Source organism: Canis aureus, chromosome 23, assembly GCF_053574225.1.
Source record: "Canis aureus isolate CA01 chromosome 23, VMU_Caureus_v.1.0, whole genome shotgun sequence".
NCBI lineage: Eukaryota > Metazoa > Chordata > Mammalia > Carnivora > Canidae > Canis > Canis aureus.
The window spans coordinates 38,668,228-38,685,306 of record NC_135633.1 but is presented as its reverse complement, the minus strand read 5'-3'; the positions used below and the strand labels follow the sequence as shown (position 1 = coordinate 38,685,306).

The 17,079-nt window shown below is 41.4% G+C and overlaps 1 protein-coding gene across 2 annotated transcripts in view; it reads left to right on the top strand.

The window, feature by feature from the left end:
- The window catches only part of ME3 (malic enzyme 3), a 186,601-nt gene that overhangs the window by 29,116 nt on the left and 140,406 nt on the right, over nt 1-17,079 (top strand). The window contains exon 1 of one of the 2 annotated variants that reach the window (XM_077867357.1): nt 2,550-2,657. The exons of the other annotated variant lie outside the window; for it this stretch is intronic. The gene's annotated coding sequence lies outside the window, so the exon portion shown is untranslated. Of the gene's footprint in view, nt 1-2,549; nt 2,658-17,079 lie in introns of those variants that run through there. 2 annotated transcript variants of the gene reach the window in all.

Genomic DNA, 17,079 nt, shown 5'->3' with positions numbered 1-17,079 from the left:
AGTCACCCTCCTTGTTTGAATTTTTCCATCCCATATTTGCCAATGGGAAATACTAGATTTGGAGGCTTCTCTAAATCCAGTGAAGTTTTTCCTTTGTAGGAAGGACTATAGACTTTTCTATAGGTAACACTGTGAGCCTGGAGGCACAGAAGCCCATAATTTAGTCAAGGCCCATGTAGTGGAGGGGTTGGAACACCGGTCTACATAAATCCAAAGTCTGTATTCCCACCTCCTGTCTTGGTCACCTAACCCATTACCTAAAAAGGACCTGGGATCCTAGACAGGCAACCAGAACAAAAGCATTATGAAAGTTTCCAGGGAGGACTAATGTCTGAATCAAATTGTAGGCCCTACTCTCAAATCATTTACAAGATCAAGGGCAGACACACTACAGGATGTTGGTTCTCAACCTTGACTACACTGAATTATTTGAATTTCAAATAGTACTAATGACAGGTCCCACCTCCAGAGATTTTGATACAATTTGTCTGGGATATGACCTGGGCACCAGAATTTTTAAATTTTAAATTTAAATTTTACATTTTAAAAGTTCCCCAGACGATTCAGATTTGCAGCCAAAATTGAGAACCACTGCTTAGAAAAGAACAGAAATGGTATCTTAGAATGTAAGGCTGGAGCTGTTTAAATATCTACTGCACCAAAGATAGGATCCAGAAGGGGTTCTAGCGGTCCCAGGAGGGCTGGGGAGGAGGTTGGACACAGGGGCAGGCAACAGAGCTTGGCCAAGGCTGAAAACCAAACTATCATACTAACTACCTATGGTAATCACCGTGGGAGCCAAAAGGTTGACTCTTATGTACAAGCTTGTAATTATTTTGTGTACTTAAACCTTGACTCTCCAAATGGATCGCAAGCCCCCTCAGAGTTTGAGATGCTAATACCCAAAGGACATCTATCATCTTTGCCATCATCCCCAAACTCTGTTATCTGGAGGACAGGACCGATGATTATTCTTCTTAATCTCCTGGGCTTGCAAAGCACAAGGCCTAGCACATGATGCCTGGACGTGGGGAGGATGGGGCTTCTTCAGCTAAGGACATGGCCATCCCTGGAAAGGATAATATCTTCATGTTAATTTACTCCAGAAACCATTCTGGTTTTGTGTCTGAAATGGGGACTGTGTTTGTGTAAGCTGTAACTGAAGCTACTACCCTTTTCTGGCAAGTCCACGGGTCTCTTGCCAGAAGGTCAGCCTCCCTACTTTCCCTTTGGTGCAGGTACACAGGCTTCTAGAGGACAGGAAATCTGCTGGGGAGGATAGCCTTGGCAGAGAAGATGTAAGGAGATTCATGGGGTCCTGCAGGCTGTGATTTAGAGGTTGAGTGAGGAGAAAGAGGCAGACTCCACAAGTCAGCAAAAAAGCTGCCAAGAATGTGCTTGCCAAATGGCTGTGTGCATGATCCTCGGAGCCTTGGTGTGTGTCTGATTGAAAATTATATTTGTGGTCTTGGGCAAGGCAAGAATAAAAGAAATAACATACTTAATATTTGTATGCTTCTGGGCTGAGAAAATTTTAGTTTGGAAAAGCTGTTCTTCCAAAGTTGAAAATCACAAAGGACAAGCAAATTCGGTTAGAATTTTGTCAGAAGTCCAGCAACAGTCCTCGTAGCCATGATACAGAAGGGGATAGAAGAAGGAAATTGAAATTTGTTGAGCAAGTACTTGATTTACAAGTTGTTTTATAAAGAGTAAATCATTTGATACTTGCCACACTCTGTTACCCATGAAGATATTTTCAAAATACAAATACGAGACTATAACCTATGTGCTTGAAGCCCTTCAGTGGCTTTCCAGGACTTTTTGGAAGAGAAAACCAATCCTTGACATGGCCTACAGGGTCTGTGCTATCCATGGTCTGTCTGCTCCAACCACAGCAGTTCTCAGGTGAGCCCTGCTCCTTCCCACTGCAGGGCACTTCTAGGCATGCCTCTCTCTCCCACAACTCACAACCAAAGCCTCTTGTCACCCTTCGGCTGGTTGGTTCTAACTCTTCCTACAGATCCCAAGGGAAGTGTATCGGTGAGGGTCTAGGCAGAAGACTGAATTTACACTTATCTGAACTGAGGGGCTATCCTCTAACAAGCCATTGAATAAGTGCAAAATTATTAACTAGATAAATAAAAAGAATGAAAAGAAGACTCTAAGGTGGGGCTGGGAGACTATGGCCCATTGGCTAAATCCATCTCATGTCAGACTTTGGTGCACTAAGAATGATTTTTCCATTTGTAAAAAGTTGTAAGGAAGTTGTAAAAAGAAGAAGAGAATACAACAGAGATAGCACATGGCCCACAGAGTTTGAAGTATTTGCTGACCGTTTACAGAGAAAGTATGACCACCTCTGCTCTAAGTCATCAAGGAGGTATAATAACTGGCAGATGCAGGTATCATCCCTGGGTCTGTAGGAGCAGAAGTGGGAATTATTACAACTCAGAAACTTAAAGAGGGGGCCCAGAGGCCTCTGACCCGGACCTCTGAGGTGGCCACCAACCGGCTGGTGCTGCTTTGTCTGCAGTGGGGTGTGGTGGAGCTGGTGTCCCAAGAAGCGGAAGACTTCCGCTTTGTCCACTGAGCCACTGCCCTGGAAGGACCATGGCTGCAGAGTGAAGAAGCTTTGCAAGTACAAGTGCCACTTGCAGGTACGGAAAGCCCACAGAAGCGCCTCAGGATGTGGACAGGAAGGAGCAGTTTCCTTGTCTCCCTTCCAGGTTTTCAGTCCACCTCCCTAGCACCCTCTCAGTAGAGCCCTGCGTGAAGACAGTTTGCAAGACGAAATGTGGGCTGCAGAATCCCACCCCCCAGATGACAACACGAGACCATAGGGGGATAGGTTGGGAGCATAATCACTCAATACTTGGTGCGGGAAGCCTTCCCTGAACTTCACGATGTGCTCAGCACCCTCTGTCGTATCTTTATTCCACTCTGTATCTTTTGTCCACAGCTCTTCCTACAGTTATGATTGATAACAGCAAGCACTTACACAGTGCTCACTGTGTGCCAGCACCGTTCTACTTTCCAAGATTAAATCTTCACAAACACCAGAGGTGGATACTCCGTCATCCCCATTTTACAGATATTGAAACTGAGGCATACAGAAATGAAAGAACTTACTCGAGGTTCTACTCTGCTTGCAGGTAGAAGAACCAGCCTTTGAACTTAAGATGGTTTTCCAACTACCCTATGCTGCCCCTTAGTTCCAGTTTTATGTTTGTGAATCTTGATTCAGTGTGTGTCTCCCTCCTAGACTAGCTTCATGAGGGCAGACATCAGATCTCTCCCTGCTGACCGTTTTGTCCCGTGTGCCTGCCACAAGGTCTGGCACACAGGAGGCCCTCAATAAATATTTGTTGAATGGATGAATAAGTGGATGAGGACTGGGAGTCACAGAAAATGTAAGCCAATGTTAACGGTCAGAGCTGGGATTCCAACACAGATCTATTTGCCTCTGGAGCCTATATTCTTCCCAGCCATGAGCTGGCACATGAGTCCTTGCCAGCCAGTGATGCATGACGTTCCTGAGGATGCCCTTGAGGCACTGTAAATTCACCACTGTTCTCTGTATTTTGGACAAATGATAGTGTTCCTTGCGGTCTTTGGGTTATCCAGAATGTGTGACCAGCTATAATTCTGCATTCCCTAATCATGCTGCATGAGAGAAATCACTGTACTCTGTAAATACAGTCACCAAACCCAGGTAGCTGGGCCTTCCAGAAAAGCTTTCTCAGACACACAGTGTGTTAACTAACTCTAGTTATGTCTGATGAGGTGTTTAGCAATGGGGGCGGGGATTCTTAAACTTTTTATTCCACATGCTGTTCACATATTTGGACTTTGTGTTCAATGAGCATACTAAAGAAAATATTTTATTTAAAATATTGAAAAGTAGTGTTCCTTTAGCAAATTGGAACAAAATTAAATGGTGCTCATGACTTCAAGACCACTTTCTTGCCCATTAGCATTTCCTCTGCTGGTTCCCAGGAGTCTGCCTCTCTGGTCTCACCTTCTCTCTACTGAGACAGCTCAAATACTTGCTAGGCTCTGCATGCTGCATTTTATCTTTTCTTGGAATCTTTTGCAATATCATTCTACTTAGAGCAAAGCCAACGTCCCCACAACAGTATATAAGGCACTCTGTGTTCTGGCCCTCAGAGCAGCCCATTTGCCATGCCTTTTTTCATCAGTCTGGTGCCAGAGTAGAAGCTCAGAGGAACTGGAGGGAAAAAGCAGAGAAAGGCAGAAGAGTGGTAGGTTTTACCAACCTTCGTTCATTGATAACCTTTCAACTAACTAATAAAATGTAATAAGTAAAATAGGGCCAGTTTCTACATGGGCTATTTTAAAACCAAGGAAATTGATCTTAGTTCCCCATACTGGTTGTCTCAGATATTCCTATGAACAATAGCAGCTCCAGAAACTCTGTATTAGGTGTGACCTAAGGGCAATCATCTCATTGGATGAGGCATTGGGAGGGGGGAAATAGAGGAGTGGTCTCAAAGCCATATTTGTATGGTAAGCATATTGTTTTTAGTTGATTCTGTGTTTATTCGGTTGGCAAGACCTGTCAGAGAATTCACAGATTTCAAAGTCACTGCTAGTGAAAGTAGGTACTGGATCTCTTCTGGTTAAAACAAGCTTGATCTAGATTAAGTAAAATAGAGAATCAAAGGCTATAGGGGTGTGGGATAGATCCAGTCAGTGGAATTCAGGCAGGCCTGGGGGAATACTGAAACCAGGGCCTGGGAGGCCCTCAGAATGTTCCAGCTTCTTTTCTCTTATTGCCAATAAGTTAATTTCTTCTACTTCTCAGTTTCTCATTGTGGGAAATGTGGCTGCTCCACAGCTCCCAAGTTTACATTAAATTGCCAGTTTCAAAGAGATACTAAGTCAGCCATCTCTTGGTCCCAATACTAAATTATGAGAGAAAGAATGGATTGGTCTAGCCTGAATCGGGTGGCACTCCCTGAGTCACTGGCTGGAGGGAAGAGGTCGCACTGCACATCATGGCTGCTGGAGGGCATGTGGGGTAGTGGTGGTGATGTTGAGCTGGGCAAACACTTCAAAGGTCTCTACTATTTTAAGGAAAAGGCATTTATAATCACCATACGGAAACATGTGGATACCCAGAGTGTTTGATAACTGTGTGCTATTGAACTGGAAGTACCCTGGGAAATTCTCTATTGATTGAGCTGTGGATGAAGCTGTTATTTCTAGAGCAGTGCCTTGGTTATTTGACTCTTGACTGTCTGGTAGCTTCAAACACAGTATGAAACAAAATAATAAAAATAGTAGTAGTTAATAGTAATAATAATAGCAGCAAAGACTTACATTGTACCTTAAACCAGACTGTGTTCTAAGCGCTTTGCTCTTTGTTCATCCATCTAAATTAATCCTCACAACAATGGCATCAGGTAGATACCTGATTATTATTTCCATTTTAGAGATGTGGTCACTGAGGCACAGAGGGGTGAAGTCATTTACTCAAGCTCACAGTGTCATCAAGAGGTGGAGCCAGGATTCAAATCTAACAGCCTAGCTCCAGAGTCCATGCTTCCAGGGGGAATGGTTGGGAATGGCTGAAAGGCTCCAGAGACAGATATACCATGTTGACTCAATTCACCAAATAACCAAGAGGGACTCTTGTTGGCTGATGATGGAAGCTAGAGCCGGGAACAAGAACAGCTGCATCGAAAATTGAAGAGGCAAACAACCATCAAAAAAATATGGGGATACTGGGGTGGCTCGGTGGTTGAGCATCTGTCTTTGGCTTGGGTTGTGATCCTAGGGTCCTGGGATCAAGTCCGGAATTGGGCTCCCTAAGGGGAGCCTGCTTCTCCCTCTGCCTGTGTCTCTGTCTCTTTCTGTGTGTCTCTCATGAATAAATAAATAAAATATTTAAAAATATATGGATGGAAGGAGAAAGAGACCAGGCAAAAGAGCTGCTGTGAAGGCAGCGTGAAGTTGGCAAACCATGGAACAGAACTGGCAGAAAGAAGAGAAATACCATCCCAGTGTCTTTCAAATTTTGGTCCATAGACCTCAGAGCTCTCGATAAAAATGCAGTTGCCTAGCCCCGACTCTGGACTGAATCAGACACCTGTCAGGTCTCCCAGAAAGCCACATGGTTTAGCAGACACTGTTAGGCACTCTCATTTCATGATTGCCCTGAGTGCACAAGCAGACAGCCTTGTGCACGCCCATGACCCTGTAGGCATCACTGGGTATGGCAGCGACTTCCTTTAATCTAGCTACCATGGCAGGGAAGTGTGTAGTACGTTTTTTTAATGACTTCAATTGATAGGATGATCCCAAATGAGAACCCTAACTGCTAAGCTTTGATTCTAAGTGAATCAAGTGACAGACACTGGTCACAAGTGACCAGTGACAGACACTTAATTGCTCTGCAGCTTAAGATTTCTTTTGTTAAGGTTATATATAGGTTAGACTGGATCAACCAACGGTCTCTGGAATATGTCCTTCCACACATGTCCTTCTGTGTGTCCTTCAGCCTGCCCCATCCTCCTCTGGCTATGGCAAAACATTAATCAGTCATATACTTCTGGGTCGCCTGGGTGGCTCACCGGTTGAGCATCTGCCTTTGGCTCGAGGCGTGATCCTGGGATCCTCGGATTGAGTCCCGCACTGGAGTCCCTGAGGGGAGCCTGCTTCTCCCTCTGCCTATGTCTCTGCCTCTCTCTCTGTGTGTCTCATGAATAAATAAATAAAATCTAAAAAAAAAAAAAAAATCATATACTCCTCACTATGCTCACTTCCCAGCATTAATCACAGTGCCCCAGGTGCCCAAATTGCTTTAAGTTGGCCTTCCAGTTTATTTTTTTTTAATCTTTTTTTTTTTTATTTAAAGCCTTCCAGTTTAAACTTGTTATCTCTAGAATAGATGAACCACAAAGTTCCTGTAAACTCTGAAAATTCATAGCTGTCTGAAAGGAGAAACAAGTAATTTCATTTTTTGCCTTAAAGGTTTCATTTTAATTTATATAAAAATTCATTCAACAAATGTTTTCATATTTTGGTTCTTTTTCTTAAAAGATTTTATTTATTTGACAGAGAGAGAATGAGCAGGAGAGTAGAGGGAGAGGGAGAAGCAGGCTCCCTGCCGATTAGGGAGCCTGATGAGGGACTTGATCCCAGGACCCTGGGATCATGACCTAGGCCAAAGGCAGACACTCAACCAACTAAGCCACCCAGATGCCCCTGTTATCATATTTTGATCTTCTTAATTTTCTCCCTCTCCCCCATTATTCCAATCTGGATTATAATTATGATTTGAATGTTTGTACTGAAAACCCTGTAAATCTTCATTATTCAATTATGCTAAGAGGTTGGATTAACTTGACCTTAAACTTATGTTTTAGGTCAGCTTAAATTTGAATACAGCTTTATTTATAAAGACAAGTTTAAACTTTGAGGATTTGCTATTTTAAAAATAAAAAAAGGAGGGTTGCCTGGGTGGCTCAGTTGGTGAAGTATCTGGGTAAGCCTCTGCCTCTGGCTCATGTCATGATCTGGGGGTCCTGGGATCCAGCCACATGTCAGGCTCCCTGCTCAGTGGGGAGTCTGCATCTTCTTTTCCCTCTGCCCCTCAGCCGTACTCACGCGCGCTCTCTCAAATAAATAAATCTTTTAAAAGAGGGGAAAAAAACCCCTGAATTTTAAGGTATTTTAGGAAAAACATATAAATAAAACCTTTCTGAAGTGTTGAAACCAGGCCTGGCCTGTTGATTACTTAAGAGAAATTCTTAGACCAGTTGTAAATAATTCAAAGTTTTGCATTTTTGTTTAAGAATTCTAAGGATGATGCTTACAAATTAGCAAGTCTAAGGAGAAAAAAAATACAGTACAGTTGACCTTTATTTTTCTTAAGTTCCACGAATTCTGTGCTAGTAAAAACATTGTTTTTTTTCTTCCATTGGCACTGGGTTGAAATTGTTGAAAATAGTGATTTTGCCCCTTTTATTAACCTCAAAGAACATTATGTCGGGATGGGAAATGAATATTTTAAGCAGGCAAACAATCTTCCCAAAGCAATTATGGAGAAATTTGGAACTGGCATGAGTAGGTGGGTTTTGATATTCTGATCTGGACTTAAAACAGAAACATTTTGGTTCTGGACACTTCTTTGTGAGGTCTGGAAGAGTTCCCTTGACATCCAACTATGTCCTGGATCCAAACCCAGACCTTATTTCCAAGGAGGCCTAGTCAGGGACTTAGGCTGTGTTTCATTATTTAACCAATCACAAGGCCTGAGAAACCTCACACTCTGATGGGAAAATGTACTAAGACAAGTGGCCCTGGGTCAGATGGAGCCCATTATGTAAAACCTCAGGAAATTGGCCTAAGGCCCTGGAGGGCAGAAAGATTGGCTGAATTAGTAAAATGTCTGAATTATAAAATATTTGACCAGAAAAATATGTATTAAGTGAAGGTACACAAGTAGCTGAAACTAACTCCTCAATGTGTGTTACCTGGTAGAGATGCCTAGAAGGTGACCCTTTCCTTTGTAATCAGTAAAATCAATATGCAAATAAATCATGTGATCAACTTCCTTAAACATTTGTTCACTTACATGTGATTGACATTCCCACTGCAACTGTATGGCATGATGGCAAGAGGAGTGCATTTATAATCCAACAATCAGAGTTCAGATACTAGCCCCGAAACCTCTTGCATAAAGCTTGATGTATTAGAAAAGAGAAGACATATATCCTAATATACTAGAAAGGAGAAGACCCTGTAAGGAGACAATATGATGAGACCTAACAGTGGTCACTGATGCCATAAACTGATACTTAAACTCTCAGATACTTAAACAACTCAGATGAATGGTCTCATCCATAAAATGGAACCGTGGCCTCTGCCTCACAAAGAAAATCCAGTGGCCTATGAGGCCCTACCTGCTTGTCCTCTCCACAGACCAGTCTCATTTCCTCTTTGTCTTCTTGCTCATGCTACCTGGTTACCCATCTCCTTGCTTCTCTATTCTGGCTTTATGGGCTTTGCTGTGCTTTGTCCTCAGCCTGAAACCTGGCTCCTCCAGATAACTGCGTGGCAACCTCCCTTCTCTCCTTTAAGTCCACCTTCTCAGAGGCCAACTTTGACCAATCTTTTTAATACCATGACCTGCTCTACCTGCCATGTCTCACTCCAGATCTTCCATATCACATTTGACTTTTTTTTTCTTAGCACTCATTGCTAATATAAGTTTTTGTTAACTTAGTATGTTTATTGCTTATTGTTTCTCTCCCAACTGAAATATCCTTTAAAAGGGGTAGAAACTTTTGTATCAGTTTTTTGTTGTTGTTGATATTGCACCTAGAAGTGACTGGCACAGAAAAAGGGCACTCAAATTTTTTTTTTTTTTTTAATGAATAAATGAAAGCTAAGCAACCAGAAGACCCCATGCAACACAACACTTGTGATTTATTCTGAAGACAGCCCTAGAGTCCCTTAGAGCATAGTGGCCCTTAGTTTTAGATATCATTCCAACAAATAGGCTCTCTGATTTCCCAGCTTACGACTTTTTAGAAAGGGAAGATTCTAAAAGGTGGCAACGTGACAGCAGCTAGCAATATTCACTGATACCTTGACAACAAGAGAAGAGATGGAAAACTTAAAAACAAGCTGGAAAAATTAGATCACATGTCTGAGACCATTTTTTGAGGGTAAATAGCCCCAGACGACTTCACTCACATGAAATGTTATACATTTATTGCATTTGGTATGATGATTGTGGTCATAAAGATAAGGTTGAATCATGTTCATCAAACACTACTTAAGAAGATAAGAATATATATCATAAGCTGTAGTTCAGCAGGAACTGTTTATTGCACACCTAGTAGGTGGTGGGCACTGTGCTTAGTGCTAGAGCTTTAAAGGAAGATACGTGTTTGTAGTCTGGAGTGTGAAACAATGTACACAATTTTAATTTTGTTCAGAAATATTGAAGTTTTAGCATTTAAAAAGGCATAATTAGTTAGACTGGAAAATTTACTTACATGGAAGAGCTCCTTCCCTGGAAATGTTGCTATGAATTACTGCAAATCCCAGAGTTGGAAGAGTATTAGTGAGCCAATCAGGCTTACACCAAACCCCTAATTAATGTATGGTATTTGATCCAAATTCTTACTTCTCTCCACTTTTCAAAGGTGCCGTGTTGACAAGTAAGGTCAAATTTGGCAGCCAAAAGAAAGCTGACATTGGTTGGTACCATATTTCCAACACTGAAATTAACCCTCTAGCATGCAGTTTCAATATTATTCTGTGATTTTTCATATGAATAGTTTTTTTCACCAACAAAATTGCAGATTCCTTAACATTAGAAACAAGGTTATAAATGTGACCAGCTCAGTATTGTGTATGTTCAAATTTAGATCTAGGTAGTATTTATTGTCTCCTGTATGTGAGCTCTGTGCAAGGCATTTTTCACGCTCTCTCAATCCTTATATTGTCTCTTAAAGAATCTTATGTTGTAGATATGCTTATCACAATTTCTGGAATTGAGGAAACTGAGGCTATTTATGACTCTACCTCTTGGAAATGGATTTGAATTCAGGTGCTAGACTTCAGGCTAGGACCAGCAGTGTTGAATAATGGGCTTTGGTCACACCCATACATAGTCTTTCACTGAAGTTTAATGACATCTCAGAATATTTTTTAGATCTTGGATTATTTATTTTCTTTTTGTCATTTGGACCCTACCTTGTAGATCAAGTTTCACATCTGTGCTGCAGTTTAGCACCCAAAAAAGAAATTTTATATATGATAGAGCCAAAGTGTATTTTTCTTTATCCTTTGGTTATTTTTCCTTTCCTACTCACATAGCTTGTGGTTAAATTATTTTCCTTAGACTTTCATACTAAAATAATTTGCCTTTGGGTAGAGGCCAAGCACAGACCAATTTCAATTCGCTACAAGATTGTTTTTCTAAGCAGTTCAAATGAAAGAATTCCATGTCTCACAATGGGCATTTGTAAGTTGGTTATTTTGGGTAATTGGTGCTAGAATGTAGTCTCCTTTCAAAACCTTGCATCTTCTCACTACACCTACCTTAGGAAACAACCCAATAGCTACGCAGAAAACAAGAGCAGTGACCCAAAAGCCCACACCAATTACTGTTTCCAGATTCACATAACAGTTGTCTCCTTTGTGTTGAGTTTGAAATTTTAATGAGGCTATTTAATTTTCCACTTTTTATGTAGCTTTGCATAAAAATTCCTTCTTACCTTAGAGGGAACTAAGATTTGGAGAGAAGAATCCTCGGATGAATTAAAATAATCATATGGCTTACATTTATCAAGCACTTACCTCGTACCAGGAATAATGCTAAGTGCTTTATCTCCATTATTACAGCTAAGACCTGCAGCCAGCCCCCTGTGGTAGATCATTTTCTTCATATAATGTAGATGAACCACCATTCAAAGAAAGAATTTGTCCAAGGTCACTTGGCTGTAACAGATGCCAGATCCAGGACTCAAAACCAAATCAGACTGGCTCCAGAACCCTTGTACTTCATCTTTAAAAAAACAAAAACAAAAAAAAACTTATTTTGAAATATTTTTGATATATAAAAAAGTTACAAAGATAGTATAGAGAGTTCATGGATACCCTTCATCCAGTTTTCCCCAGGTTAGCATCATACATATCTGGGGTCATTTATTAAAACTGAAAAACTGATGTTGATACATTGCTATTAACTAAACTCCAGTATTTGGATTTCATCAGTTTTTCCATTAAAGCCCCTTTTCTATTCCAGGATGCAATCCAAGGGAACTATGTTGCGTTTGGTTGCCATGTCTTCCTAATCTGTCTGCTCTGGATAGTTTCTCAGTCTTTGCTTTTACGACCTTGGCAGTCCTGAGAAATACTACCCAGGTATCCTGTAGAATTACCCCCCCTCCCCAACTGGGTTTGTTTAATATTTTCTCATGCTTAGACTGAGGTTATGAGTTTTTTGAAAGCATATCAGAGAGATAGGATCCTTGTGCTTAAACACTTCCTGATACTGGTCTCTTTCAGCCATGCCTATGTTATAGATAAGGATCATGTTTCTGTTTGCCTGTTTTACCTGAGAATGAACTACAGCTAGCGTGGTTTGGAAAAACACAAAAGGCAGAGGTTCATTTAAGTCTGTAACATAATTAGAAATCCCATGATGACTTACTTATTTCCATATTGACAGTTGACAGCTCAATAATTAATGTCAGCACAGAGAAATTCCTAATGAATTCCTAATGTTCAGGTGAAGAGAAGTTCCAATATTTTCATGTTGGAAATTCTTCCAAGAGAAGTATGCCTAAATATGGTAAAAGTTTTAATTAAAAAAAAGTTCTTTAGTGCTACTTAAAATAATAAAACTTTAAAAAAAATAACATAAATGCCTGACAACAGAGGAATATTTACATAAATTGTAGCACATCCCCATAATGGTATGACATATAACATTTTATATGCATATATATATGTTTTAAAATGATGTTTATAAAAGGTAAATATTAGTATAGATAATATTTAGTGCAAAAGCAAGATACAACATTGTATTCGTCACCGTCACGGCTAACAATGTGTGCATTGCCCAAAAATGACTGCAGGAAAATATACCAAAATGTCAACAATCGTTGTTGGGTGGTAGGATTATGAGTAAATTTTACTTCCTTCTACTTTTCCATACATGCATGCAATTCGGATGTTTACATTTTGCTTTGTTTTAAAAAACAATATTTTCAAGGAAAGAGTCCTTGAGAACAAGACATGTGAATTAGACCTCATTCTGTAGCTAATCCCCAAACCACAGCACGCCCAAGATTGGAATGCAAACATTCTCTGAATGTGGGGGGTTGGGAAGAGGAAGGAGATGGTCTGCCACTACCCACCTCACACCACTGTCAGCATCCCCCTACACACACTCCCATACCTTGACAGACCTCCAAAGGCAGAGTGCAACCCTGTAGCCACTTGACTCCAGACTGAGGCTGAGGTGAACACTTAGTAGCTCTGTGATCTTGAATCAGGAGATAAAGGAGTGGTCAAGGAAGTCCCACAGCCTGGATTTGATCCTTGGACAGATGATTTTACTCTCTGCGCATCTCTCTGTTCCATCTCCTATAAAATGGGAATAATAACAGTATCTACCTTAAGAGATTTGGGAGAGGACAAAATGAGTTATACCTATAAAGTGCTTAGAACTGCATCCCATGGGGTGCCTGGCTGGCTCAGTCAGTAGAGCATGCAACTCTTGATCTTGGGGTTGTGAGTTAAGCCCCATGTTGAGTGTAGAGATTACTCTAAATTAAAAAAAAAAAGTGCATGGCACATAGCAGGTACCCAATGAATGGTCTTTAATATAATGGATTGTGATCGAACCATTAGTTTTTATTCACCAGGAATCTGAGAATGCTCTGCTAAATGATTTCTCGGGCAACCTCCAACTCTAAAACACTGTGATTCCAATTGTCCAGAGGCTATAGCTTCTGAAACTATGACTGAAAAATATGTGTAGTGTCTAAATGTGGCCAGAAGCTCACTCATGTCTGTTCATGGGGAAGAACAGTCTATGAATTCCAGCTTGGGTTTCTGAAAGTCGAAAAACATGTCCCAAAAGGACCTCCAGCTGAAGGCCATAGCTCTTGATTTTTCAAGCTGGATCACATAAAAAGAAGAATGTGGCTCTGCCAGAGTGGATGTATTCTTCTGGTGAAGTTCTCTTGGGTCACATGTGACATGATTTAATATTTCAGACTTTATATGAAGAAGTAGCTCATTAATTTATCTGAAGTGGCAAGCGCTATAGAACTCAGCACTGAACATTTAATATTTGATACAATATTAAGAATAATACCAATATAATAATACCAGTATAATACCAGTAGCTTGAACTGTTCCTAGGTTAGGGGATACAGAGAAGCTATTGAAAAGCTTAATTTCCAGAGAACTTAATTCAGGGAAGTGTTTGGCAAGTGAAGAGAATGTTTGGGTTTGAGGACTTAGCTTTGAGAGACTGCAAAATAAATCCTTAGGCACCTCGTTGGTGACCATTGCCAAGAAGCTGTGAAGACAAAAAATTGAGGTTCAAGGTAAGAGCAGCACTCTGAAGATTGGGAGACCCAGGTTCCCCCAGGAAGGTTATTCTTGTTCTTGCTTTGGGGAGCCCTTCATGTCCAGCCTGGCACACTGAGTGTCCAGACAGAAAGGAAAACAGATCTTCAGACTGCTCATATGGAGCAAAAGGGGGCTTGGACTCACAGCAAGGATGTAATCCAGCCTGCGTTTTTTTTTTCTTTTTTAAAGATTTATTTATTTATTTATGAGAGAGAGAGAGAGAGGGGCAGAGACACAGGCAGAGGGAGAAGCAGGCTCCATGCCGGGAGCCTGACGCGGGACTGGATCCCGGGGCTCCAGGATAGCGCCCTGGGCCAAAGGTAGGCGCCAAACCGCTGAGCCACCCAGGGATCCCCTAGCCTGTGTATTTTGGATCTAAATTAATCCCTAATCAGGCCAGTTCAAGAAAAGATGTTTTAACCTAGTTGAGATGAGTTCGCAACTTCTTCACGAGTAGTAGAAATAATATTTTCAAAGCACTTTGCAACTGCTAGTGCTATATGTCTTTGGAGCAGGCAGACCTGGCTTTGAATCCCAGATCCACAATTGATGAGCTGTAGGGCTGGGACAAATTACGTATGCCCTCTGTTCCCCAGGTCCTTCTCAGAGGTGCTGAGAAGTTTATATGAGATTCTGTCTCAAAATCTCAAGCACAGAACTAGGCACAGAGTGAACAGCCAATGGCCACTCTTGTCTTTGCTCCTCATGATGGCCTTTTAGGTGATGGTTGTTGTGGCTTCTGTTTTACAGATGAGAAAACTGAGGTTAGGAGAAGCTGAGTACTTGTCTAAGATCAAATGTGTAGAAGCAGAGGAAGAGCCAACATTCACGACCATGTCTTCAGACTTAATTTCCAGATCTTCCCATTGCATGACAAGTCAGTGCCTTTCTTTATTTGAATGCAGCACCAGCCAGATACTCATTTATATCAGTCAAACAAGTGTTTTTTGAGAAGCTACTTCTCTGTGTATTTGGGAAACCAGCTTTTGCCCCCAGAGACTCTGGCAAAGTGGTCTAAGGCTTGAAGTTATGCTGTCTTGGGTTTTCTAATCCAGAACCCAAGCAGTTAACAACCAGTGAGAACAGGTCAGCAGGGTGAGTCCCTGTAGGTACTACAGGTGCTGGAAGGGTAGGTGGAGGCAAGGGTGGAGCTGGGAGTGGGGGGTGAAGAGTCAAGCCCAAGTTCAGGACAGTGTCATCTGGCTTGGGGTGATATCTGGACTTTGAGGCTGTCCAGACCCAGAGCCACATCCACCTTAGAATGAATTGTCAGAGGTCTTCCAGTGTGCCCTGGGCTTTCTGACCAATGGTTGGTTCAGTTCTGGTATATAAAGTGCTTATCCCTTACTGTCAGCTAGTCACTGTCTGGGTTTTGAGTTGCAGCGAGTCCCCATCATGTCTTCCCAAAGTCAAAAGCAGACACTCAGGTCAGTCGTTACTCATGCCTATAAACATGGACTTGCACATCCCAGCCAGTCTGCTTTGGGGTAGCAGACAAGCCCCACTGCCCCCCAGGACACACACAATCTGAGAGAGAGCCACAAGATATCCAATTCAAGCATTCCCACTGCTCCCGCCCCGCCACCCCCCACCATCCACCCTGGAAGGAGACGCTGTTGCCTCCCAGTTCCCCACTTCTCCAGCCACAGAAATGAGGCCACGTAGAAAGCGGAGCCACCAAGTCCAGGGGCTGAGTCCCTCAGACTGGGCCTCCCAGGGGTCTTGGAATGGAAAGAAAAATGTCTTTCTGAGTTCGCTACACCTTCCACTTTTGTGCACGGCATTCCTCGCCTGGCCTACACTCTGATTTCGACATTTGCTAGTCCAGTTTAAATGCTTCTTTTGCAGGCCTCTGGGTAAACCAGTCAGTTAAGCCTCCATCTGTTGGTTTCAGCTCAGATCATGATATCAGGGTGATGATCTCAGGGTCGTGGGATTGAGCCCTGCGTCCAGCCCCATGTCAGGCTCCATGGTCAGCATGGAGTCTGCTTAAGATTCTTTCTCCTCTGCCCCTTCCCTTTTCTCTCTCTCTCAAATAAATTAATTAATTTTAATATATATTATATTTTATATATAAATCTTATAAGATAGACATGTTAATATATATATACACATATATTTTAATATTATTCAATATCAGGAATAATGTTTCCTTACCTTGAGCCTATTTAATATTTAGGTATTTAGTTTCTGCTTGTTGGTCTTTTTTTATTATGAAATATTTCAGACATAGGAAGAGTATAAATATAAAGAATATGTAGCAGCCATTACATGAAGCATTGTAAATACATTTGAGGTCCTCTCTATTCCCCTCCTAGATCATAGCTCCCTCCCTTTCACCATCCCTAAGGCAATCACCATGATAAATTTGGTATTTAATGATTCACACGCATGTTTTATTTTTTGAAGATTTTATTTATTTATTCATGAGAGACACAGAGAGAGAGAGAGAGGCAGAGACAAAGGCAGAGGGAGAAGCAGGCTCCATGCAGGGATCCCGATGTGGGACTTGATCCCAGGACTCCAGGATCTTGCCCTGGGCCCAAGGCAGATGCTCAAACGCTGAGCCACCCAGGGATCCCCCTCCCATGCATGTTTTAATATGTATGGGTATATTCTTAAATTATGGTCTTTTTGCATATCTTCAAACATCTTAGCAATTATGTCAAATGTAGGTATCATTCTTCAACTTCCTCATTTCTAAGATGGGTTTGGTGATAATATCTACCTTTCAAGCGTTCATTGTGAGGACGAAATCAGTTAATACATGCAAAGCACATAAAATTCTACCTGACAATTAAGAAGTGTTAAATAAATGTTAACTGTTATCATTATATTTTCTACTTATTGTGCTTAAGACTTACCCATGTAATACAGTTTCAGACCATTTATTTTAATCACCATACATAATATTCCATTATATCAGCAAACTGAAATGTACTTTTCCAG